The 26,051-nt window shown below is 41.6% G+C and overlaps 1 protein-coding gene across 1 annotated transcript in view; it reads right to left on the reverse strand.

Annotated features, from left to right (window-relative positions):
- The window catches only part of LOC134344369 (E3 ubiquitin-protein ligase HECW1-like), a 485,729-nt gene that overhangs the window by 290,333 nt on the left and 169,345 nt on the right, over window positions 1–26,051 (reverse strand). The gene's annotated exons all lie outside the window — the stretch shown is intronic.

The raw sequence follows: 26,051 nt of genomic DNA on the forward strand, positions 1-26,051 counted from the left end.
AGCTGATTTATACTTCTGCATCAAATCGACAGCGTAGGTACGGCGCCACCGTGAACCCTATGCAGATCCCTACGCCGTAGCCTGATCTGCACCTCTCCCAGAATGTAACTACGTGTCGCAGCAATGCAGACCACAACAACTGTGATTAGTCCACTTGGTAGCATCGCATTTCCTCCTACGCTGCAATAGCTTCCCATTGGGCGACTGAAGGGCAGGGAAGGAACTCTGGCTGCAATGCTTTCCATAAAGCTTTACAGACCTCCGAGATTATAGAGGACACATTTCGTTTTTATGAGAAAAGACGCTCACTTTAAACTTGCTTACCCCGAGAAAGACTACCATGACCATGAAGCCTTGCTGTGTGCACATGCGCGACGTGCCCAAATTGCAGAGTGATGCAGACATACCAACGCACAAGTATAAATGCTCACAACGTGCATAGGCCACTTGCGAAGGTTATGGTGTCCATTTGATGTGGAAGTATAAATCAGCCTTAACTCTGCACATGACTGCACAAGGAGACAAGCATCCTGAAACACTAATTGGCTTACTTTGGGAAGAAATATTGCTCAGCATTGAATAGCAATATTAGTACATCTGTTGATCATCAAGGTTTCTTACTGAAAAAACAGCCTGCTATGTTTAACTGACCGTGTTAACCCTTTACATACTTTATCATAGACTCAAGCCAAGTAGCATAAAGTTGTAGCAATTACCTTGCTGTTACATTGGGAAATCAGGCAAAAGAACCTGGTCTGATTGAGAAGTTGCAGAACCTGGGCCTCTGTACCTCTCTCTGCAATTGGATCCTCAACTTCCTAACCAGAAGACCACAGTCTGTGTGGATTGGTGATAACATATCCTCCTCGCTGACGATCAACACTGGTGCACCTCAGGGGTGTGTGCTTCACCCACTGCTCAATTCTCTATATACACATGACTGTGTGACTAGGCATAGCTCAAGTACCATCTATAAATTTTCTGACAATACAACCATTGTTGGTAGAATCTCAAGTGGTAACGGGAGGGCATACAGGAATGAGATATGCCAACTAGTAGAATGGTGAAACAGCAACAACCTGGCACTCAACTTCAGTAAGATGAAAGAGCTGGTTGTGGACTTCAGGAAGGGTAAGACGAAGGAGCACATACCAATCCTCATAGAGGGATCAGAAATAGAGAGAGTGAGTAGCTTCAAGTTCCTGGGTGTCATGATCCCTGAGGATCTAACCTGGTCCCAACATATCGATGTAGTTATAAAGAAGGCAAGGCAGCGGTTATACTTTATTAGGAGTTTGAAGAGATTTGGCATGTCAACAAATACACTCAAAAACTTCTATAGTTAATTGTACCGTGAAGAACGTTCTGACAGGCTGCATCACCGTCTGGTATAGAGGGGCTACTGCACAGGACCAAAAGAAGCTGCAGAATGTTGTAAATCTAGTCATCTCCATCTTGGACATTAGCCTACAAAGTACCCAGGCCATCTTTAGGGAGCGGTGTCTCAGAAAGGCAGCGTCTATTATTAAGGACCTCCAGCACACAGGGCATGCCCTTTTCTCACTGTTACCATCAGGTAGGAGGTACAAAAGCCTGAAGGTTCACACTCAGCGATTCAGGAACAGCTTCTTCCCCTCTGCCATCCGATTCCTAAATGGACATTGAAGCTTTGGACACTACCTCACTTTTTAAAATATACAGTATTACTGCTTTTGCACATTTTAAAAAATCTATTCAATATACATAATTGATTTACTTGTTTATTTATTATTATGTTTTATTTTATTTAATTTTTTCTCTCTCTCTGCTAGATTATGTATTGGTTTGAACTGCTGCTACTAAGTTAACAAATATCATGTCACATGCTGGGGATAATAAACCTGATTCTAATTCTATGTTAGAATTGATGCAGAAAATGCATCAATGGAATGAGAAATGCAAAATTGTGGTAGGTAAGTTAGTCTTTTTTGGAATTAATTGCTTAACTCATTTTTTTAAATAACTTAAATGCTCTAAAGTATTTTTGGTTATTTAAAAAAATACTTTGTTAACCTTAACAAGTTTTACTTGCTTTTGAATAGATTAGATTATTAGATTATGAGGACACTCAATCTTTGTTTATTGTCATTTAGAAATGCATGCATTAAAAAATGATACAATGTTCCTCCGGAATGATATCACAAGAAAACACAGGATAAACCTTGACTAAAACTGACAAAACCACATTATTATAACATATAGTTACAACAGTGCAAAACAATACCATAATTTGATAAAGAGCAGACCATGGGCACGGTAAAAAAGGTCCCGATAGACTCATCATCTCGCGCAGGTGGCAGAAGGGAGAAACTCTCCCTGCCATGAACCTCCAAGCGCCGCCAACTTGCCAATGCAGCACCACTGGGAGCACCTGACTGCAGCAGATTCTGAGTCCATCCGAAAACTTCAAGCCTCCGACCAGCCCTCCGACACAGCCTCTCCAAGCACCATCCTCTGCCGAGCGCTTCTACCCCACCCCGGCCACCGAGCAATAAGCAAAGCCGAGGACTCGGGGCCTTCCCCTCCGGAGATTCTGGACCACACAGTAGCAGCAGCAGCGAAGCAGACATTTCAGAAGTTTCACCAGATGTTCCTCCGTGCTCTCACGTCCGTCTCCATCAAATCAGGATTGTGCATGGCACCCTACTTGACAGATAACAGACATCACCACCGGAGTGGCTGCTGCGAGCTGCCTCGTGTCGCCATCTTCTCCCGATAAAATATTTACAAAAGTCATTGATAAATTACAAATATTCAAAGATTTTGACAACTTTGCCACTTGCCTAAGATAGGGGTAGGGTTATGGGTTACCCAGCCATCAAAGATTTCCTTTGACTTCCATGGTTGGGTTTGTTTTGTTCCCCTTATGAAGTAGTATTCAAGTGTGCAAATCTCTGCAAGTGTGCAAGGACTTGCCACTGAGGATTGGACTAATATTTTGTAGGATATTGGTAACAAGAGCTCCTTTAGTGTGTCTCATGTGATCATTGTGAACTCATGCTATGAATCAGTAGATAACTTTGGTGGCTTGTCACTGACAGGAAATTCTAGGCTATTTCTTCAACTACTGCACTGATGAATTGTGAAGACCTCACAAGGTAAAACCTTTACAAAAAAACCTTTATGTAGCCACAGGAAAACAGACAGCATGAATTCATTCCTGCGCTGCATTTTGCCATTTTGTGCAATGAGATTTTTTTACACATATATAGCTTTACATTAAGCAATAAGCAATTTTAAATTGGCATTTTGTCCTACCAAGGAAAACAGTCTTGCAGTGCTGGCATTATGCCTCAGGTCCACTCTAATTTTAGCAAGTTTAATTTCCTAATGTCAGAATCAGTCTGTAGAAGAATCACGTCATTCGTACCATTGTAAATGTCATGCTTGGTGATACTACTTTCAACACTGGAGGTGCTGGAGACCCGTAAATGAATCTACTTGCCTTGCAGTGCGAATAGGAGAGCAATAACTATGCTGCTTGAATAATTATGTACACAACTGACTGGTGTAGCACATTATTAATAGGCTCCAATAGGTAAAACAAAGAAACTTAGTTATGCCATAGAAACGTAATACATTCAAAATAAATAATCTTACTTTAATTAGTTAAGAGGAAGGGTTTTGGCCCGAAATGCCAACTATTAATTCATCTCCATAGATGCTGCTCCATCGGCTGAGTTCCTCCAGCATTTTGTGTGTGTTGCTCAGGATTTCTAGCATCTGCATAATCTCATGTCAATAATTTTAATTGGTATTTGCTGATTAAGTGAGTACTTTTGACAATAACTGGATAACATTATTTGAATTTTCTATCTACAATCCTTAAGTTCCATTTAATACAAATGTTATAATTTTATTATTCACCATGTAGATTGTCTACAGTAGTTCATTTTAAGGCAGTGATGGACAGCACAAGTTGATATCATTTGTTCTTGTCATGCAATTAAAATCTTTCCACAGTAAAATGCTTTCTGAAATATGCAAATTCAGCCTATTACTATAATCCGATAGGACACTTTTGCCAAGAAACTTTGTTAAAAGCAAACTCCAGCCATTTTCCTCATGAGACATTGTTATATTTTCCTTCAAAAATAGGTTGAAAAGGTGAAAACAACCTAGATGTTCCTGATGCGGATATCTTTGAGGGCAATGTTACTTAACGACGGATAATCTTGTAATTTTAGTTATCGATTACAGAATTTCTCCTGCCTGAGGCTCATATGAAAAATTCGAGTGTGGGAATCTAATGAATTTACAACTATTTAAAATAATTGTCAGGAAAATGTTTGTGGTATTGCCAGATTTCTAAAGTGTGTAGTTGGAAATGTTACCTCTGTCCTTCAAAGCTTCTTTCAAGATAAAATACAAAAGGGAAAACTGAGAAAAATTAATAAATATAGAACATTATAGAACTTTCAACATCATAAAGCAGCAAGTTCTTTGTTATGTCTCCCCTCTTGCTGTGAAATAGAGATACTTCTTTCTCCCTTATTAGAGAGAGAGAGAGCCTGTGGCATGTCAAATACCAGGTGAACAAGTAGTCTTTGGAGTACTGCAAGTCTGTGTCTTTACTGCTGTTTTGCAGCACGCTCGAGTGCTCAGTAGTGGGTACTGAAGTTTTCTTTGCTGGGGGGGGGAATCATTGCTTGCTGCTGCTTACAGGCAGGAGAGAGGCGAGCTGGTGGGGGGAGGACCTTGAGGTTCTAACATTTAACTGTTATTCATTCTTTGCGGGCACTCCTCTGTTTTCGTGGATGGTTGCAAAGAAAAAGCATTTCAGGATGTATATTGTATACATTTCTCTGGCATTAAATGTACCTTTGAAACCTTTGAAACATTAGTCAACAGAAGAAAGTGATAAAGATATAAAAAATTCACATACTAAATATTCAGAAATAAAGTGCTGAAGTACACATAAGTTTTGACAGGGCTCGAATAAATAAAGACAAGTAAATGTTTTACATACAGATTATACTGTATGTCAAAACGCAAAGGGGGTAGTATAGATTTTTTTATGGATACTGATATAAAGCACACAATATCTGATTGACCCACTTTTAAACGCACTTAATTTTCATTCTCTTTAACTTGGTTGAAAATTAAATCTGAGTACTGTACTTAACAGGCAGCTGAGCCAATACCCAAAGCTGAAAATTTTCCTCAAAGGTGCTGAAGTTCCAGATAGATAGATAGATAGATAATCATTGATCCCAAAGGAAATTACAGTGAAGATGTACAAGATTTACAAGTCAAAGCTTACTAGGTTTAGAGATTTCTAAGTTTACAGTGATAAGATGGTAATGCAAGAATTACCGTACTATTATACAGTACTGGGTGCGCGCGCGCGCACACACACACACCCCATCCTGATAAGAAGTGATGGTGGTATTGCACAAGGTGTTCGCAATAGCAGGGTGTGATAAACAGAGTTCCAGTAGACAGAGGTTAATAACAGTCTAACAGGAGGGGGTCATCACTTTCCCAGCTATAGGTTGGCTCATTATAGAGGGTAAAAATGACCTCATATAGTGCTGTTTGGAGCAGCACAGTTGGCTTAGTTTATTACTGAATGTGCCCCTCTGTTCAGCCAAGGTGGCATGCAGAGGGTGAGAAACATTGTACAGAACTGACATTTTTTCCACAGGGTCCTTTGTTCTACCACAGCCTCCAGTGTGTCGAGTTTGACTCCTATAACAGAGCCAGCCTTTCTTATCAGTTTGTTGAACCTGTTTGCATCTCCCGTATTGATGCCATTACCCCAGCACACCATCACATAGAAGGTTGCATTGGTGACCACAGACTGGTAGAACATGTGAAGGAGAGGCCTGCATACTCCAAAGGACCTCAGTCTCCTCAGGAAGTAGAGGCAGCTCTGGCCCTTCTTGTACACAGCTTCTGTGTTGGTGCTCCACTCAAGTCTGTCATCCAGGTGCACCCCCAGGTACTTGTAGGTCCTCACCACATCCATGTCCTCACCATCAACAGTAACAGGGAGCAGTGCAGGCTTAGTCTTTCTAAAACCATCACCATTTCCTTTGTCTTACTGATGCTGAGCTCCAGATGATTCAGCTCGCACCATTTAACAAAGTCCTCCACCAGTGCTCTGTATTCATCCTCCCGTCCTCCCTTTATACACCCAACTATTGCTGAGTTATCAGAGAATTTTCACAGATGACACGACTCAATGTGGTACCTGAAGTCTAAGGTATACAGGGTAAACAGGAAGGGAGCCAATACAGTCCCCTGTGGGGCCCCAGTGTTGCTTTATAGCCATGTCTGGCACACAGCTCTGAAGCTGCACAAACTGTGGTCTGCCAGTCGGGTAGTTCAGGATACAATGGAAGTACTAACCTGCATTGAACAGAACTATTCCCCTAGCAATGAGGCCTGTGTGATATTGAAGGCAGTTGAGAAATCAAAAAACATGATCCTCACAGTGCTGCCCTGCTTATCCAAATGGGAGTTGGCTCTGTTCAGCAGGTAGATGACAGCATCCAAGACTCCAATGTGCACCTGGTAGACAAACTGCAGGGGATCAAGGGCTGATCTGACCAGGGGTCAGAGGTGAGTTACAACCGGCCTCTCCAGGGTCTTCATGATGTGAGAGGTCAGGGCCACTGGACAGTAGTCATTCAAGACTTTAGGCCCTTCTTGGGTACTGGGACCACACACGTTTTCCGCACAGTTGGGACCCATTCCAGGCTGGGACTCAGATTGAAAAAGCACTGCAGAACTCCACACAGCTGCTCAGCACACTCCTTCAGGACCTTGGGGTTCACAACATCCGGTCCCAGTGCTTTGCTGTGTCTGAGTTTCCCCAGTCCTTCTCACCTGCTCAGCAGTGAAGGTGAGTCCATGACGACGAGGAGTTGGTGGATGGTAGGTGCACAGGAAGGAGGGGTTGTAGACAGTGTAAACTGTGTTGTTCATCCACGTGTTGAACTGGAGGGGGGAAGATAGGAGGAGGGGAGGTTCTGAGGGGGGTGTGAACAGGAGGGAAATTGTCAAACCTATTGAAGAATCAGTTTAACTCGTTAGCCTATTCATGGCTGCATTCCGAGGCTCTACAGCCAAGCCAATTGAAACCAGTGATGTTCTTCATGCCCCTTCCCACCTCCCCGGTGCTACTCTGCCCAAACTTGTTCTCCAGTTCTCTCCGACCACCTTGACCTTCTCCTTTAGCTCCCTCTGTACATGTTACAATTCCTCCCTATCTCTTGATCTAAGAGCTCTCTTATGGTGGTTAAGAAGATCCTTTAGATTACCAGTGACGCATGGTTTGTTGTTTGGAAAGCAGCAAACAGTCCTTGTTGGTATTACAGTGTTTATATAGAAGTTGATGTAGCCAGTGATGCAATCGGTAAGTCCAGCTGATGTCCTCCCCATATGGTTCACAAAGCACATTCCAGTCAGCAGCCTCAAATCAGACCTTCAAGCCCTCGATGGCCTCTGGCAACCATTTCTTCATTGTATAGGAGAGATTATCCTTGTGCACAAAACGTCAAAAGCTAGCACACATGTGCAGGAAATCGTCATTAAGGCTAATAGAAAATTAGCTCTTATTTCAAAGGGGTTGGAGTATAAAGTTAATGCTTCAGAAGGAAAACTCATTCAAAAATGGGAATTGGAGGGGATAGGGGAGGGAATATTGTTGACAGGGTGAGGCCAGAATTGTTATGATTATAGAAGTGATAGATGGGCTAATGGGAGAAGTTAGAAGAGAAAATGAATAAAAACTAGAAATGAGGACAATTAGAGAGTGTGAATGGAAACAAAGAAACATAGGTCTTGCACAACAGGCTAGGTTACGCTAATGAAGAAAGAAAAATTGAAGCAAAAAGCACAGAATAATAACTTACAGGAGAAATTGTCAGTTCTGATTGTAGAGGATTTCTTCCAATCAAAGATTTTAACATTGAGATCAAATGGCAGTCAAGTATCAGGAAGAAGATGAGGCACAATTCCTCGAGGTTACAGTGATCAGTAGAAGGGGCTATAGAAACATTGGTCGCAGTAGGAGTGGAATGGAAAGTTAAAGCGGCAGACATCCAGCTTTGATGTCTGAATGCAGGAGCTCCACATAGCAATCACCCAATCTGTATTGCTTTTTTCCAATGCTGGACACAGAGTGCTGAACATTAGATTGGAAGAAGTGAAAATAAGTCACCATTTCCTTAGAGAGAGTCCTTGGGTCTCTGGATGATGTTCTGCTCTATCTTGCTGCCCAACCTACTGAATCTTCTCAGCTTTTGCTGTTTGCCTTTCAGATTTCCAGCAGCTGCAGGTTTTAGAAAATCCTGTATAATTGCAGGGTTTTCTTTCCCAGTTGAAGGAGATTTATGCCATTTATTATGCCCACTGGATACAAGCCAATTTGACAAATTGGTTCCAAAATTGTCTTTGTGAAAGGAAGCATAGATTGGTGATCAAGGGATTTTTTTAAATATATGATTGAAAGCTTGTAACCAATGGCTGAGTACAGCGATCAGAGCTATGCTACAAACCATCTGGACGTGAATATAGGAGATATGATTAGCAAGTATAAAAATGACATATAGATTGGTGATACCGATGGTGAGGAAGGTCATCTTTAACTGCAGAATAATATTGATCTGCTGGTGAGATGAGAAATGGCAGATGCAATTTAATCTTGAAAAATGTGAGAAGATGCATCTTCAGAAGATTTATGTAGCTGGGATATATAATAGGAATCACTGAGAACCAGAAAGACTTTAGAGTAGGTGCTCAATAATCTCTTAAAGCAGCAGCACAAATAGATAACACAAGCATGAGAAAACGTGTTTGCACAAATACTGTAGATAAGCTGATTAAGCAGATACATTGGATACAGTGTCACGAGCTGGTGTATAAAAGGTTATTGTGGAACTATGCAAAACATTAGTTAGGCCACAGCTGGATTTCTATGTGCAGTTTTGGTCAACAAATTATAACATTTGTGAAAGAAGGCTCCAAGTCAAGAGTGTACAGCGCAGGCTCATGATTAAGCATACTTTCTTCAGCCAGTGATTGGTGTGTCAAGGCTGACCTGGATGGGAAAGGCAGTTTCCCGGAGCAAATAGCTTTCACCACATTGCGTCCAGATATAATCATATGATCTGACACCAGTAGAGAAGTGGTTATTGGTGAACTCACAGTCCCCTGGGAAGACAACATCGATGAAGCCCATGAACGCAAGTTAACCAAGTATGCAGAATTAAGATCAGAGTGCAGAGACAGAGGGTGGAAGGTCTCATGCTATCCATTCGAAGTAGGCTGCCGTGGGTTTATTGTGTTCACTTTCCAGAAGTGGCTGCGTGACCTTGGCTTCACTAGAAGAGAGATCAAGTCAACCAGCAGGGCTGTAGCTGAGGCAGCAGAGAAAGGATCAGCATGGGTGTGGGCCAAGTATGTCCAGAGGGGCAGATAGTCAGACAGTGTATACATCTTTTGCAAACCCTTCAGTAGTTGCATAGACACCTGAAGAGCAGACTATCTGTTGGATGGAAGTGACCAACAACTCTGATAGAGGCAGATGCCAAGTTTTTAAGCTCACCGGTGGGAGGTGGTGCTTTAGCACTGCTGGCCCACCACCTCAAGGGGGTCTTGATCATAAGTGGGCCGAAACTCCTGAAGAGAGGTGGCAGATCAACTGATGATCCCACTGGTGATAGCACAGGACAATTAACATCTTAGTCCACGCATATTTTTAACTCTAAAAGATGTGCTTGCACAGAGGAAGCTTCAGCAGTGATTCACCAAGAAATACCCTGGGGTGGATGTCTGAACGATGAGAAAACACTTGGACTGATTTATTTGGGGTGAAGAAAGCTGAGGGGGAATTTAATTGAGAAGTACAAAATGTGGGCTGCATAAGGTGTCTACAATCAAAGAACAAAGTAAGTTTCTGTTAAGTTTCCCTTTGTCCTTACTGTGTCAGGGGTACTTGGTGTAGTTTAAATGGCCATTGTGTGTTCTTCATGCTGGATGTTGGGAGTCCTGGGAGACCAAGAGTACCACAGGGAACTGCATCTAGATGCAGCTCCTTGAAGACCAGGTTAGGGATCTGGAGCAGCAGCTGGATGACCTTTGGTTTCTACAAAGAGTGAGGAGATCATCGATCAGATTTGCAGAGAAGTAGTCACACCTAAGTTGCAGGAGGCGGGTAGTTGGGCGACTGTCAGAAGGAATGGGATGGTGAATAAGTAGTTAGCGCAGAGCACCCCTGTGCCCATTCCCCTCAATAATAAATATACCGTTTTGGGTACTATTGTGTGGGATGACCTCCCAACCAGGGGAATGCCACGGAGATCAGGTTACTGGCACTGAGCATGGGTCCGTGGTGCAGAGAGGAAAGAGAGAGAAGAATGGTAGCAATAGGGGACTCAGTAGTCAAAGGAACAGACAGGAGATTCTGTGGATGTGATTGGGACACCCAGATGGTATATTGGCTCCCAGGTGCCGAGGTCAGGGATGTTTTGGATAGTATCCACAGCATTTTGGAGGGGGGAGGGAGAGCAGCCAGATGTCTTGGTACATATTGGTACCAATGGCATAGGAAGGAAAAGCAAAGAAGTCCTGAAGACAGAAGTTAGAGAGCTAGGTAGATAGCTAGGCAGAAAGAAGTAGGACCGTCCGGGTAGTAATTTCTGGATTGCTACCTGTGGCACGCACCAGTGAGGGTAGAAGCAGGATGATTTGGCAGATAAATTTGTGGCTGAGCTGCTGGTGCAGGGGGCAGGGCTTCAGGTGTTTGGATCATTGGGATCTCTTCTGGTGAGGTATGATTTGTACAAAAGGACAGGTTGCACCTGAACCCGAGGGGGACCAATATTCTCGCGGGCAGGTTTGTTACAGCTGTTGGGGAGGGTTGAGATTATTTTGGCAGAGGATGGGAACAGGAGTGAAGGGACTCAGGATAGGACAATGGTGAAAAAACAAAGATAGCATGCAGTCAAACTGTCAGGAAGGGCAGGCAAATGATAGAACAAAATTGCAGCCAGCAGGGTGAGTATCAGTGGTGCTCCGCAGGGGTTGGTGTTGGACCGCTTCTTTTTATACTGTCTAGCAATAATTTAAATGAGGGAATTGATGGTTTTGTTGCCAAGTTTGCAGATGATATGAAGATTGGTGGAGGGGCAGGTAGTGTTGAGGAAACAGGAAGGCTGCAGAAGGACTGACACAAATTAGGAATGGCAAAGAAAGTGGCAAATGAAATACAATGTTGGCAAGTGCATGGTTATGCACTTTGGTAGAAGAAATAAATGTGCAGACTATTTTCTAAACAAGAAGAAAATCCAAAAACCTGAGAGTCCTTGTGCAGAACACCCCAAAGGTTAACTTGCAGGTTGAGTCGGTGGTGAGGAAGGCAAATACAATGTTAGCATTCATTTCAAGAGCTCTAGAATAAAAGAGCAGGGATATGATACTGAGGCTTTATAAGGCACTGGTGAGGCCTCACCTTGAGTATTGTCAACAGTTTTGGGCTCCTTATCGAAAAAAAGATGTGCTGGCATTGGAGAGTGTTCAGAGGAGGTTCACGAGGATATTTCCAGAAATGAAAGGGTTATCATATGAGGAAAGTTTGATGGCCCTGGGCCTATACTCGCTCGAACCTAGAAGGATGAGGGGGATTCTATTGAAACCTGTCAAATGTTGAAAGGCCTAGACAGAGTAGATGTGGGAATTCTAGGACAAGAGGGCACAGCCTCAGGGTAGAGGGGCGTCCATTTAAAACAGAGATCAGAATCAGGTTTATTATCAACGGCATGTGGCTTTAAATTTGTTAACTTAGCAGCAGCAGTTGAACGCAATACATAATCTAGCAGAGAGAAAAATAATAATAAATAAAATAAAACAATAATAGATAAACAAGTAAATCAATTATGTATATTGAATAGATTTTAAAAAATGCAAAAACAGAAATACTGTATATCAAAAAAAAAGTGAGGTAGTGTCCGAAGCTTCAATGTCCATTCAGGAATCGGATGGGAGAGGGGAAGAAGCTGTTCCTGAATCACTGAGTATGTGCCTTCAGGCTTCTGTACCTCCTACCTGATGGTAACAGTGAGAAAGGGGCATGCCCTGGGTGCTGGAGGTCCTTAATAATGGACACTGCCTTTCTGAGACACCGCTCCCTGAAGATGTCCGGGGTACTTTGTAGGATAGTGCCCAAGATGGAGCTGACTAGATTTACAACCCTCTGCAGCTTCTCTCAGTCCTGTGCAGTAGCTCCTCCATACCAGACAGTGATGCAGCCTGTCAGAATGCTCTCCATGGTACAACTATAGAAGTTTTTGAATGTGTTTGTTGACATGCCAAATTTTTTCAAACTCCTAATAAAGTATAACCGCTGTCTTGCCTTCTTTATGACTATATCGACATGTTGGGACCAGGTTAGATCCTCAGAGATCTTGACCCCCAGGAAATTGAAACTGCTCACTCTCTCCACTTCTGATCCCTCTATGAGGATTGGTATGTGTTACTTCGTCTTACCCTCCCTGAAGTCCACAATCAGCTCTTTCGCCTTACTGACGTTGAGTGCCAGGATGTTACTGTGGCACCATTCCACTAGTTGGCATATCTCACTCCTGTACGCCCTTTCGTCACCACCTGAGATTCTACCAACAATGGTTGTATTATCAGAAATTTTATAGATGGTATTTGAGCTACGCCTAGCCACACAGTCATGGGTATATACAGAGTAGAGCAGTGGGTTAAGCACACACCCCTGAGGTGCGCCAGTGTTGATCATCAGCGAGGAGGACATGTTATCACCAATCCACACAGACTGTCGCGTTCCGGTTAGGAAGTTGAGTATCCAATTGCAGAGGGAGGTAAAGAGGCCCAGATTCTGCAACTTCTCAATCAGGACTGTGGGAATGATGGTATTAAATGCTGAGCTATAGTTGATGAACAGCATCCTGACGTAGGTGTTTATGTTGTCCAGGTGGTCTAAAGCCATGTGAAGAGCCATGGAGATTGCATCTGCCATTGACCTATTGTGACAATAGGCAAATTGCAATGGGTCCAGGTCCTTGCTGAGGCAGGAGTTCAGTCTAGTCATGACCAACCTCTCAGAGTATCTCATCACTGTCGATGTGAGTGCTACCGGGCGATAGTCATTAAGGCAGCTCACTTTATTCTTCTTAGGCACTGGTATAATTGTTGCCTTTTTGAAGCAAATGGGAACTTCTGCCCGTAGCAGTGAGAAGTTGAAAATGTCCTTGAATACTCCTGTTAGTTGGTTCGCACAGGTTTTCAGAGCCTTAACAGGTACTCCATCTGGACCTCCCGTCTTGCGAGGGTTTACTCTCTTTAAGGACAGTCTAACATCAGCCTCTGAGACAGAGATCACAGGGTCATCAGGTGCAGCAGGGATCTTCGCAGCTGTAGTTGTGTTCTCCCTTTCAAAGTGTGCATAGAAGGCATTGAGTTCATCTGGTAGTGAAGCATCACTGCCATTCATACTATTGGGTTTCACTTTGTAGGAAGTAATATCTTGCAGACCCTGCCAGAGTTGCTGTGCATCTGATGTCTCCTCCAACCTCGTTTGAAATTTTCTCTTCACCCTTGAAATAGGCCTCCACAAATCATACCTGATTTTCTGGTACAGGCCTGGGTTGCCAGATCTAGCCTTCAGCAGACGACGTACCTCCTGGTTCATCCACGGCTTTTGGTTTGGGAATGTACAGTAAGTCTTTGTAGGCACACACTCATCCACACAGGTTTTAATGAAGTCAGTAACAACTGCAGCATACTCATCCAGGTTCAAAGATGAATCCCTGAATACAGTCCAGTCCACTGATTCAAAGCAGTCCTGTAGGCGCTCCTGTGCTTCCCTTGTCCATACCTTCTTAGTCCTCACTGCTGGCACTGCAGTCTTCAGTCTCTGCCTACACTCAGGGAGTAGAAGTACAGCTAGGTGATCAGACTTCCCGAAATGAGGCCATGGAATAGCATGGTAGGCATTCTTGATGATGGTGTGGCAATGGTCCGGTGTGTTGTCTCCTCTGGTATTGCAAGTGATCTATTGATGGTAGTTGCTAAGTGAATTTTTCAGACTGGCCTGGTTAACATTTCCCAAAACGATGGTGAAGGCGTTAGGGTGAGCTGTTTTGTGCATGTTGCTCCCATTACTCAGACCGTGTAAAGCCTGCTTGACATAGGCCTGAGGTGGGATGTAAACTGCTACCAAAATGACCACAGCTGCAGAGAAATTTCTACAGTCAGAGGATGGTGAGTTGGATGCCTCTCTATCCACAGGGTGTACCCTCTTGCCCTAGACTCCTGCACCCTGGGAAATGAGTTAGATGCCTCTCTATCCAAAGGGTGTACCCTCTTGTCCTAGACTCCTGCACCCTGGGAAATGAGTTAGATGCCTCCCCACCCAAAGGGTGTACCCTCTTGTCCTAGACTCCTGCACCCTGGGAAATGAGTTAGGTGCCTCCCCACCCAAAGGGTGTACCCTCTTGTCCTAGACTCCTGCACCCTGGGAAATATCCTTTCCACCTCTACTCTCTCTAAGCCTTTTAACATTCAAAAGGTTTCAATAAGAACCCCCCCGCATTCCTCATCCTTCTAAAATCCAGCGAGTACTGACCCAGAGCCATCAAACGTTCCTCATACGATAACCTTTTCATTTCCAGAATCATCCTTGTAAACCTCCTCTGAACCTGCGGTGGAATTTGTTACCACATGTAGCTGCAGAGGCCAGGTCATTGGGTGTATTTAAAATGGAGATTGATAGCTTCTTGGTTGGCCACGGCATCAAAGATTACGGGGAGAAGGCCAGCGAGTGGGGCTGAGGAGGGGAAAAAAGGATCAGCTATGATTGAATGGTGGAGCAGACTCAGTGGGCCAAATGGCCTAATTCTGCTCCTATCTTATGGCCTTATGGACATGGGCTTAAGGTGAAAGGTACAAGAATACAAGAAAATGGGAGCAAGTATAGACCACTTAAGCCTACCCCCCCATTCAGTATGAACATAACTGATCTACTTAGACATAAATACTGTGCATTTTCCCCGTAGTCCTCAATATTCTGATCTTCCGAAAATCTATTTACTCACATTAAATACTTATAATAATTTAACCTTCACAAACCTCTAGGGTAGAAAATTCTTGATATTTACCACTCTCTGCAAGAAGAAAATTTTACACACTCCAGTTTTAAACAATCAGTTCTTTAACTTGGAACTATGTCTCCTCATTCATGATTCAAAATGGATTTTGAGGAGGAATTTTTCGAGCCTGAGCACGGTCAAGTCCGGAATGCTTTACCTGAAGAACTGGTAGAAGCAGGTACTCTCATAATATTTAATAAATATTCAGAGGAACACACGGCATCTCGCAGTGTGGAAGGCTACAGGCCACGTGCTGTAAAATGAGATTATCAAAGATTGGTACCTGAAGGTCAGCTGGAAAACAATGGGTGACTCTAGTATGGATTGTGGACAGACATTCTATTTTGGGAGTGAGGTAGTGTGGAACAAAGTGGTTATAAAGCAAACATCGGGTCATTAAAGTACAGCAGAGTCTGACACTGGGCCAGACAGCACTGAACCTAGGCTTTGCCTCACATTCACCTCTTGCAAGATGCCTGTGGCCACAGTCATTTAGCAGGACAGACCAGTGTAGGGGGAAGTACATAGGCAGGGTGCAGAAACCATAGCCCCACCCAAAGACCAACTTGATGGCCCACTATCAGCTCCTGAAGGAGATATTTAGAAACTGTAGAGAAACATACACATAAAAATGTCCTATTAATTTGAAACACCAAGATTATACAAATTTATGAAAACATTAATGTTAACTGAAATAACAAAGAAACAAATTCCATTTACCTTTATAGAGAACTTCCCTTTGTCCTTCCCCCACCCCACCTTTCCTTTTCTTACTCTATACCCAGTTTTCTATGCATATTAAAATTTGATGAAGTCATTGCATTAAACCTCAATATACAGTTTACATTTTTAACTCATCAGCTATAGGAACATTTTCTTGTGCTGCCCATCTATGAAAGAGTTAAAATAAATTGCAATGAAACTGTTGGGCAGAGGCATGCTGAGCTAATTCTAAGAACTCAGTCTTTTACCCTATTGCATTCTCTGTTCCAGTTACTACTGAGGCAACAAAAATGCATAAATTGCTTATTAATGTTCGAGGGTGAACCAGCTGGGAATTTCAGATTGCTCACATGCATAGATAAAAGCTTTCATTAATGAAAGAGTTCTCAGTTTTAATGAGCAGCACTGCAGATCTCCAGACTGCTTGCTGAGAAACAATGAGCCTAGCCCTGTGATATTGGAACAGCTGCAAAGTGAATGGAAAACAGGGGACCAAGAGGAAGCTCACATGGTCATGGGTTGAAAGCGTAACTTCGACACAGACAGCACCCAAAATCAGGATTGAACCAGGATTGTGAGGCACTGCCACCTCGAGTTGCACCATGATGTCGATGATTTAGCAGTCGGCTGGGTACATCTCTGCTGGCTGCTTAGTGAAGCAATAATATCAGATTCAAGAAGACCTTCCCATTGAAATTACGTATTTTGGCTCCATATGCCATGAATGCAGAGATTGCTAACTCACAGGGGTGGTGAACTGTTGTACGCTGGATAGTCATCTTAGATGATTGAGAGGGAAATGGATTAGCCATGATGAAATGGCACAGCAGACTTGATGGGCCGAAAGGCCTGACACAGCTCCTATGTCTTATGGTGAAGATGAAAGAACAGCAACATCAAAGACCAAAGAAAGGTTGTTCTTCCACTAAAGGTGCAACAGTGAAGCAGTTCAGCACTTAAGAGAATGGTCATTTTAAAAGGCAAATTCTGCTCTTAAAATGTGACAGAAAATTCCTAAGTAGTTGTGGGGTATGAGGAAGTGTATCAAGAGCTTCAAAACATGGTGCTCACTGAGAAGAATGCCTGCTTTGCATGGGGCAAGCATCCATTTACCTGAAAATTTGGCATTTGCAAACTTCTGGCCCCAACCCTTACAGTCAGAGAAGATGAATGACAAGGAAAATCAAGTTTTAATTTCACTCATAACAACTGCTAATTTACTCAGCATACACCATAACTCCATTTCTTTTCGAGAGGGCAGAATTTACATTGTGTTGGACCAGTCCAGAAATTTTCACTAGGTTTCAAGTAGGCTGCACAGAGTAGAGTCTGAAAACATACCCTACATAACCTCAATCAACAGGAAGAACAGGCCATAGAATGTGTTTTTCATAACGTGCTCATTATATATGAACGGTGCTAACCAAACTTAGCTTGTTGGCTGCATTCCTGTCCCTGAATCAAAGGGGGAGAGTTTCAAACTCTATTGCAGACAAGTATTGGCATTCAGAGATGGGACCTCCGGCCCCAAGCACTGGCTGCAATGAACTGGGATACATTCAGAGGTATGTCTTCCCTTTATCATTATGGGTACTCAGAAGTAGAAGGTTAATCATTGTAGGACTATTGCTATGAAAACATGTGGATGTCACAGTGAATCAGAACGTTAGTCCTTTCAGTACCTCAAGCACTTCTCCAAGTAAGTATGGAACAATGAAATTCCCAACAATTACAACTGGGTTGATTCCTCTTGAGATCGCAGTGTTCTTGTCCTCTGTGCACAATTACTGATGAATTTTGAACTCTTTAAAATCAACCTCACAGTACTTTCCAAATTATGTCAATGTTTTAATGCATCAAATTTTTGTCCTTATCATTTTGGCGATATTCTGGATTGTCTATTCATTGTGATCAGATCAATTGTGGATCTTCACTAGTGGGTAAACCAGTTTGTAAGGTTACTGGCCAGTGAAGATGTAAACGTACCTTTAATGTTTCAAATGTTTAGGGTGGCGATAAGCTCTTGCAGCTTTTACCAATGAATCTATAGTGATTCATCAAATTAATTTATCACAGACAAATGGTAACTGCTAGAAATAGCAGACCTGATGAAGATCACTGACCTAAAATGCAGAATCTGTTTCTTTCTCCAAAGATGCTACTTGACCTGCTAAGAGTTTTTAGCATTTTTTATTGTTACCTCAAACTTTTAATTTCCACGGTATTTTGCTTTTGAGATTAATTTATTGTGCATCCTTAGCCAATAAACAGACACGACTATTTCTTTTTCAGAAACCTTTTTGCTAATATAAGCAAATAAAATCCTGGGTGGCAGTGTTGGATATACTGGATTCTACTGTTGTATACTTAGTAAAATGTCTTCTCAAAGCAAAGCTCTGAGCAATGCAGATGTAAACCAGATCCAGTTCCCAAGATATTTCAGTAGCATTTTAAATAGTGCCCATTAATTAAGGTGCCAGAAGCCAATATATTAGATGGCATTAACTGATTTTTAAGTTTTTTTTCTCAGGAGGTAAGTTTTGCTGGTCTCAGCTAAGTTTGCAGTTGGAGGAAAAATGAACTAAGGGGAGAAATGGACTGAGCTGGAGATTTGTCTCTACCTTTCGAGATGATCTTGCCTCTTGTCAGCTAATTCTGAACTGACAGTTAATAGCACATATGCTGGTTTATCTGAATTTACAGATGCCAGATAAATATTGATTTTATTATTGGCTTTTGATGTGTCCAGTCTAAATATAAAAAAAAATCACAAAACCAGATGCAAATTAGAAAAAAATGGTCAATGTTGACAATATGAAAAATGATTGCAGACTGTATTGATTTGTTCAGTATGAATCATAATCTAAGTTCCAATGCTTAGATCATTAAAGGGCTGAATCACGTTGGATGTTGCTGACAGTTCCAGGTGAAAGCATCAGTGTTCAGCCATTTGCAATGAGATCAGTCCTGAGCTAATGTAAACCCACAGTAAACCCAAGATTTATTGAAAGATAGATGGCAACATATCCACTGCAGTGAAACAGCAGAGCTCAGTCTTGCTGAGGTTCCTTTGCGGTACACTGGAGAATCCACCTCTCTGATACTCGACCACATCCTCAGTGCAGAAAGGAAGGCTACGTTTATTTTAACAGGGATTTACTGCCTGTTGAATAACTAGGGCCATGCTTTCGATAAATTTTACTTTAGTTTAATGTTTTTAATGATATTGAGTGAATGTATGTGCTTTTAGTGAACCTAAAATGTTTTAATGTTTATGCTTTAATCATTTAAATCAGTTTCAATTAACTTTTAATATACTGAATGACAGAGATATTTACATGCCTTGACAGCTTTGACATATGACAAAGCTCAGTACAAACATGGAAAATTAGGTGCAGGAACAGGCTCTTCAGTCCTTCAAACGTGCTCCTACACATTATCAATTTCCACTTTCCTCCCATGCCTCCAGATGAATTTTAGCAATATAATTATCTCTTTCTCAATTAGATGTAATGACGTTACCTCCATGATCTTTTGTGTTAAAGAATTGCATAGATTTACCATAGCCCAGGTGAACAAATGTCCTGTTATATCGGTTTTATGTAGAGGGGCAGGCAATTTTGAGAAACTAGAGAGGCTACAGAAGGACTTAGGCAGGTTAGGAGAATGGACCAGAGAAGTGGCAAATGGAATACAGTGTCAGGAAGTGTATGATCATGCATTTTGGTAGAAGAAATGAAACCGTAGACTATTTTCTAAGTGGAGAGAAAATTCAAAAATCTGAGGTACAAAGGGGACTTAGGAGTCCAAATACAGGATTCCCTAAAGGTTAATTTGCAGGTTGAGTTGATGGTGAGGAAGGCAAATGTGATGTTAGCATTCATTTCAAGCGGACTAGAATATAAAAGCAAGGATGTAATATTGAGACTTTATAAAGCACTGGTGAGGACTCACATGGAGCACTGTGAGTAGTTTTGGGCCCCTTATCGAAGAAAGGATGTGCTGAAACTGGAGAGGGTTCGAAGGAAGCTCATGGAAGCAATTCTGAGATTGAAAGGCTTGTCTTATGAGGAGCATTTGATGGCTCTGCACCTCTACTAACTGGAATTCAGAAGAATGAGGGGTGACCTCATTGAAACCTATTGAATGTTTGAAAGGCCTTGATAGAGTGGATGTGAAGATGATGTTTCCTATGGTGAGAGAGACTAAGACCAGAGGACACAACCTCAGAATAAAGGGGCGTCCTTTTAGAATGGAGATGAGGAGGAATTTCTTTAGCCAGAGAGTGGTAAATATATGGAATTTGTTGCCACAGGCGGCTGTGAAGGCCGAGTCATTGGGTATACTTAAGGCAGAAGTTAATGCATTCTTGTTTAGTCAGGGCATGAAGGGATACAGGGAGAAGGCAGGAGATTGAGGCTGAGAGGGCAAATGGATCAGCCATGATGAAATGGTGGAGCAGACTTGATGGACCAAGAGGCCTAATTCTGCTCCTATATCTTTTGATCCTAAAAGTCTTATTCTATATCCTGAGACTGTGACTCCTTGTCCCCCTCGCCCAGTCAGGAAAATCATTCTCCCTCCTGTCAGCTTATTGAATGGTCAGAGTTTTGAACATTTCAATGAGTTCTCCTTAAATTCTTCTAATCTCTAGTGAATACAGTCCTAGATAACTAAATGTCTCCTCAAATAACATACTTACATGCCAGGAATTTGATGAAGATCTTCTGTAGCACTCATCTATGGTAAGTATATCTTTTCTTCTGCACATACTACTCTAGGTGTGGCCTTACCAAACTCCCATTTAAATGTAGTAAGGCATACTTACCCCTGTACTCAAAACCTCTTGCATTGAAGGCCTACATTTTATATTTGCCATTTCCATATTGCAGCTGCAGCATTTGTTCTAATATTAGCTATTTTCTACTAACAGTCATACTTCATGGATACTCCTCAGTATTTAATAGATAATTCACTCCTCAATGCCCTATAGTATCATTTGGTTAGATTCAGGAACTTAGTTTCAGATTGCAATTCCTCACTTTTCTCCATAATGGAAAATTCAACATCTTATGGCCACTCTTCTTTGAAGGACTCCAAAACAACCAGATTATTAAATAAATGCTTCTCATTGCCCAGTCTAGGTTAGGCTGTCTCCTACTTATCACTATACTGATCTAAAACACTAATCTGTATAATTTGTCCACATTATTAGAGCTAATTTGATTTGATCAGTCCACATGTAGATGAAAGTCACCATGGCAACTGCAATAACTTTGCATCTCTAATTTCCTGTTTAATTACAAGATCAACACTAATATTAATGCTTGTAGACCGCTTGATAACTCCCACCATGATTTTCTGTCACTTGATGCTTCTTAGTTTCATGAACTGATTTTACATCTTGATATTCATTGTTTTCTGTTTAAACTTGTCAGACGTATTCTGACAACATGTACTAAGCTGGATACCACCTGAGACTTAGTTGCTACAGAATCCTCACATTGCCTTGTAACACCACCAGATCCCAGTGGCACATAAAGCATTATATTAGGTTAATACGGATATGGGAGTATCTGGTGGAGATTCAGAACAACAATCCAGATCTAGTGTATTTTGGCTCAATAAGTTGAAAAATTCTGTATGATGTTTAACTTTAAGGCACAGACTGAATCAATTCCTGAGAATTTAAAATTATGCTGTATAAAAAGTTTAAAAATCTACAAGAAGTAAATAATGCAATGATTTTCTTCCACAGTCTCATAATTCCTTACTTCAGCATAACTGTCAATGCATTTGCAGAAATGTACTTTATCTATAGCAACAAAATGTTAATTTTGTCTGTAACAGAACGGACCTGTATTGTACAGGAGTGCTTTGCATATTAGCCTTTGTAAATCAAAGTACTGAGTACGGGAGATGGGATGTTATGTTGAAGTTGTATAAGATATTTGTGAGGGCTAATTTGGAGTATTATGTGCAGTTTTGGTCTACCTATAGGAAAGGTACAAATAAGGTTGAAAGTGTAAAGAGAAAATTTACCACAATGTTGCCAGGACTAAAAGACCTGAGTTTAAAGGAAAGACTGAATAGGTTAGGACTTTATTCCTTGGATGGTAGAAGATTGAGGGGAGATTTGATAGAGGTATACAAAATTATGAAGGGTATAGATTGGGTAAATGCAAGATAACATTTTTCATTGAGGTTGGATGGATTACACCCAGAGGTCATGGGTTAAGGGTGAAAGATGAAGTGTTTAAGGGGTACATGAGGAAAAACTTCTTCACTCAGAGGGTCATGAGGGTGTGGAACAAGCTGCTAGCACAAGTAGAGTAGGCAAGCTTAATTTCAAAGTTTAAGAGAAGTTTGGATAGGTACAATGGATGGCAAGGGTATGGAGGGCAATAGTCCGAGTGCAGGTCGATAGAAGTAGGTAATTAAAATGGTTATGCATTAGATGGGCTGAAGGGCCTGTTGCAGAGCTGTACTTTTCTATGACTCTATGACACCTGAAATCTGAATGGTAAAAGCATCAGAGTCAGCTAAAGTCTGGTGTCAGGGACGCACCGGTAAAAAGAGTATTTAAGGGTGAGATTTGTGGAAACAGCTCTTAAATTTAATCCCTTCAGGACAATATAGTTAGCAAAAGAAATAGAAAATATGGTAAGTTGGGGGAAGAGAGACTAGAAATTAGTAATAATGGGACAAGGGGAGTCTTTCCCTGTCCCAAATAAAGGGACACCAGCACAGTATACGTTTGATGACTATGGGAAGGGATGGGTGGGAGAATTGCCTAGATGGGCTAAGTGGATAATGCCAACCGTTTCTGATGGACAGAGGAGCCATCTGTTCTATGATGATAGAGGACAATCCCACACCAAGGTCTAGTATGGAAAATATTGTATAACCTAAAAAGGGTCACAGCCTATTAATGTCCTGAAATCAGACCCGGTGGAGGTTTATATAATAACTTTCTACTTTCTCCGGATGTGCCTGTAAACTTATATGGATGAGATTTATTTTGTAATATGCGAGCTACTATTACCTGCATTCCTGGGGGACTTACTGTGTGTATACCAGAAGTCCATAACAGAGGCCAAGAGGTTCTGGATGATTCCCTTTCTGGGATATGGGACTGCTAGGCTGTCCTGGGAAATGATCAATACGCATCAGCTTTGGAGAAAATAGTGAATGAGACCACCATGCCTTTGATCAAACCCAACAAACATTAACCAAGTTGTCGGCAGAATTAGTGGCTGTTACAGACCAGAATGGCTTTGGATTTTATTCTATCAGAAAAGGGGGCACTTGTGCCCTGATGGAGCAAGAATGCTCTACTAACATAATTGATGAATCAGAAAAAATAACTAACTTGGCAAACCACATCCGAGAAGCTACCAAAGAGACGAAGAAAGCAGGAGATCAGTATCACAACCACTACCCTGCGGGAGATGGATGGTGGACATTCCGGACGCTGGGAGGATGGTGGGTAACTGTTGTGCATCACAGTATCATAATAATAGCTGTTATTCTTTAATGATTTTTGTTAGAAATAACAGGACAAAGGAAAGGATAGTAAGGAAAGGAATGGCTGCTTGTTGAAGTAGGTGGATAAAAAGGGAATTTTGGGTTGGGCATTGAAATTGCATCATTGCTTTATATATTTATATATTTCAATTACTGTATTTGATGAAATGTAGTGTAAAAAGGAGGGAATATGGAAATGTAATAACAAAATGGCATTTCTGTCTGTAACCAAATAGAACCTGTATTGTACAAGAGTGCTTTGCTACTAGTGTTCGTGCAACATTATGCCGATGGACACTGAGTGTATGATAAACTGTAGGATTCAGTTACTGGAAGAATACCAAGTACACTGATTAAGCAGAGGAATGATTGTACCCTGTCCTTGAACTGAGGTGTGGGTAGCCGCACTTGTGTAAAAGGAGAGACTATGCTGTCTGTATTTTCAAAGCTATCACCAGCTCGCGCGGTGCTAGATTTCCCTTGCTGCAAGTAAAATAAATGTGCTTATGACTGATCCACTCTGATTTATTTGTTGTTTGCTATGGAACATGGTGGAAATAAGTTCGACACATTGCTGGCTTTCAAAGTATCTATTACTATGTTCAAATAAAAGGATTTTTTTATTGAATGTACATAGATGGAGGTGGAGTTACGATGGCATTCAATGGCGACTCATTTGAGTTCATCTGCAGATGCAGCTTAATTTCTACTTTGATGTCGCTCTTTTTTTCTTTTCAGGGTAGATGGGGTTCTATTGAAGATCCTAACCTGGAGTTACACTTAGACTTCGGTTCTTTGCAGTGGTGGGACCTGCTCCTGGAGGCTCACGACTGGCCACTTTTCGAAATCCCAAGGACACGGCCTAGAAGACCAGTGTACTTCGTGGTTCCGAGGTTTCGCAGCCCTGTCAACAGGCTGATTCTATGCCAGTGCTGCCACCTGAAGTGTCACAGGATATCGGGAGCAGCAGATCAGCTGTCAGAGGCTCTGTACACAACAAATCACACTCTCTCTCTCGGTGGTGGGAGGAGTTTGTTGCCAATTCTCGGGTGAGAGAACTTGGGGGAAAAAAGCAGTGCAACAGACTTTATCATTGTAAATCAGTGAGTTGTTTTGTACGTCTCCCCTCCCGCTGTGAAAGGAGACACCTCTTTTTTCCTTTATTAGGGAGTGAGAGAGTCTGTCGTTTGTTGAATTGTCGGGTGAACAATTAGTTTGTGTTGTACTGCAGATCATGGTCTTTCTTGGGGGCTTTACTGTTGCTTGCTTGGTGGGAGGATTGTTGCTTTGCTGCTACTTGTGTGTGAGAGGGGGCTTTAGGCTTCTAACATTTTTACTGTCACTCATTCTTTAAGGGAACTCTTCTGTTTTCGGGAATGTCTGCGAAGAGCAAGAATTTCAGGATGTATATTGTATCCAATTCTCTGATATTAAATGAAATTATTGAATGTGGCTTTATAATTTGTAATATTTTATAGTTGTAACTGTTGGCTGAACATGACCTCCTGCATTATGTTCAATAGTGCAATGGTCTACTTTAAGAATATTCCCTTGATCTGTTGCATAAAACAACAACAACAAATTCAATGAACATAGTAGTTTCTCACAGCATAATTACACTAAGCAATGGCAATTTCTCAGGTGCATCTTCACCAAGATGCTCTTCGTGTGAAACAACAACTGGCAGGAAAAGTGTTGTTGGTCAAAATGCACATGAATCCTAATGAAACCCTTCCCTTGATGGTAATGGAAGTAATAAGGAAAGCCACAAAAGACTACATTAGCATAATGTGTGACTCCTTGTACTTGTTAGAACCTGTGTGACTTGTCCAAATTATGCCCTTAGGGAAAGTGACACCCAGGACTGTCACGCATCAGACAGAGACTATGCGCCCATTTGTTTGAAGTGCATGTTTCTATCTCTGCTAATGCTGAGTGCAGAAAAATACATCCAAGTGCATTTCCATCAGATCTTGAGCAGTTTTTTCACATGCAGAACTCCAAATCTATTTGAAAATAAAGTGGAGTGGAACATGTACAAAAATCTAAGCTTAAATAATGAACTTCCAAAGATTTCTTGCTGCGTTCATCTGCTGGTGTGATCATATTATTTAAATAAGGCTAGTCAGCATTCATAAAATAGAAATTGCTTGAGGAAAAAGAATGACTAAGTTCATCTAGTTTGCCAGCTACCGCTCTTGTAGTTGTATGAAACAGCAAAAATGGAGTTGTTGATTAATTGCAGCAATTAAGCACTGTCAACTTGTCTCTATCAGTTGCATAAACAACATGACCAACAACATGACTTTTAAAAAAGTTCACTGCAGATGCAGAAGCATATTCAGCAAGAGCACCCAGATGAAGAAAGTCATACACAAAAATTGCAAAAAATACACCAAAACATTCCAGTAAAATGAACTTGTTTGGTTACATTTAATACATCTCCAAGAAACTGCATTCACAACATCCCCCAGTTACTCCTTGATTTGTAACTTGACAGCTGGTACAGATAATTTTGCAAATTGACTCAGCACTTACTGCTCTGGAAAAAAAATGCTCTGCACCTCCAGTGCCTTATTTCATTCATTTCAGCTCTATGCAGTAAAAAGTTGCCTATTCTGCTGAATGAACGATGGG

This window comes from Mobula hypostoma, chromosome 3 (assembly GCF_963921235.1).
Source record: "Mobula hypostoma chromosome 3, sMobHyp1.1, whole genome shotgun sequence".
In the NCBI taxonomy this organism is placed as follows: Eukaryota; Metazoa; Chordata; class Chondrichthyes; order Myliobatiformes; family Myliobatidae; genus Mobula; species Mobula hypostoma.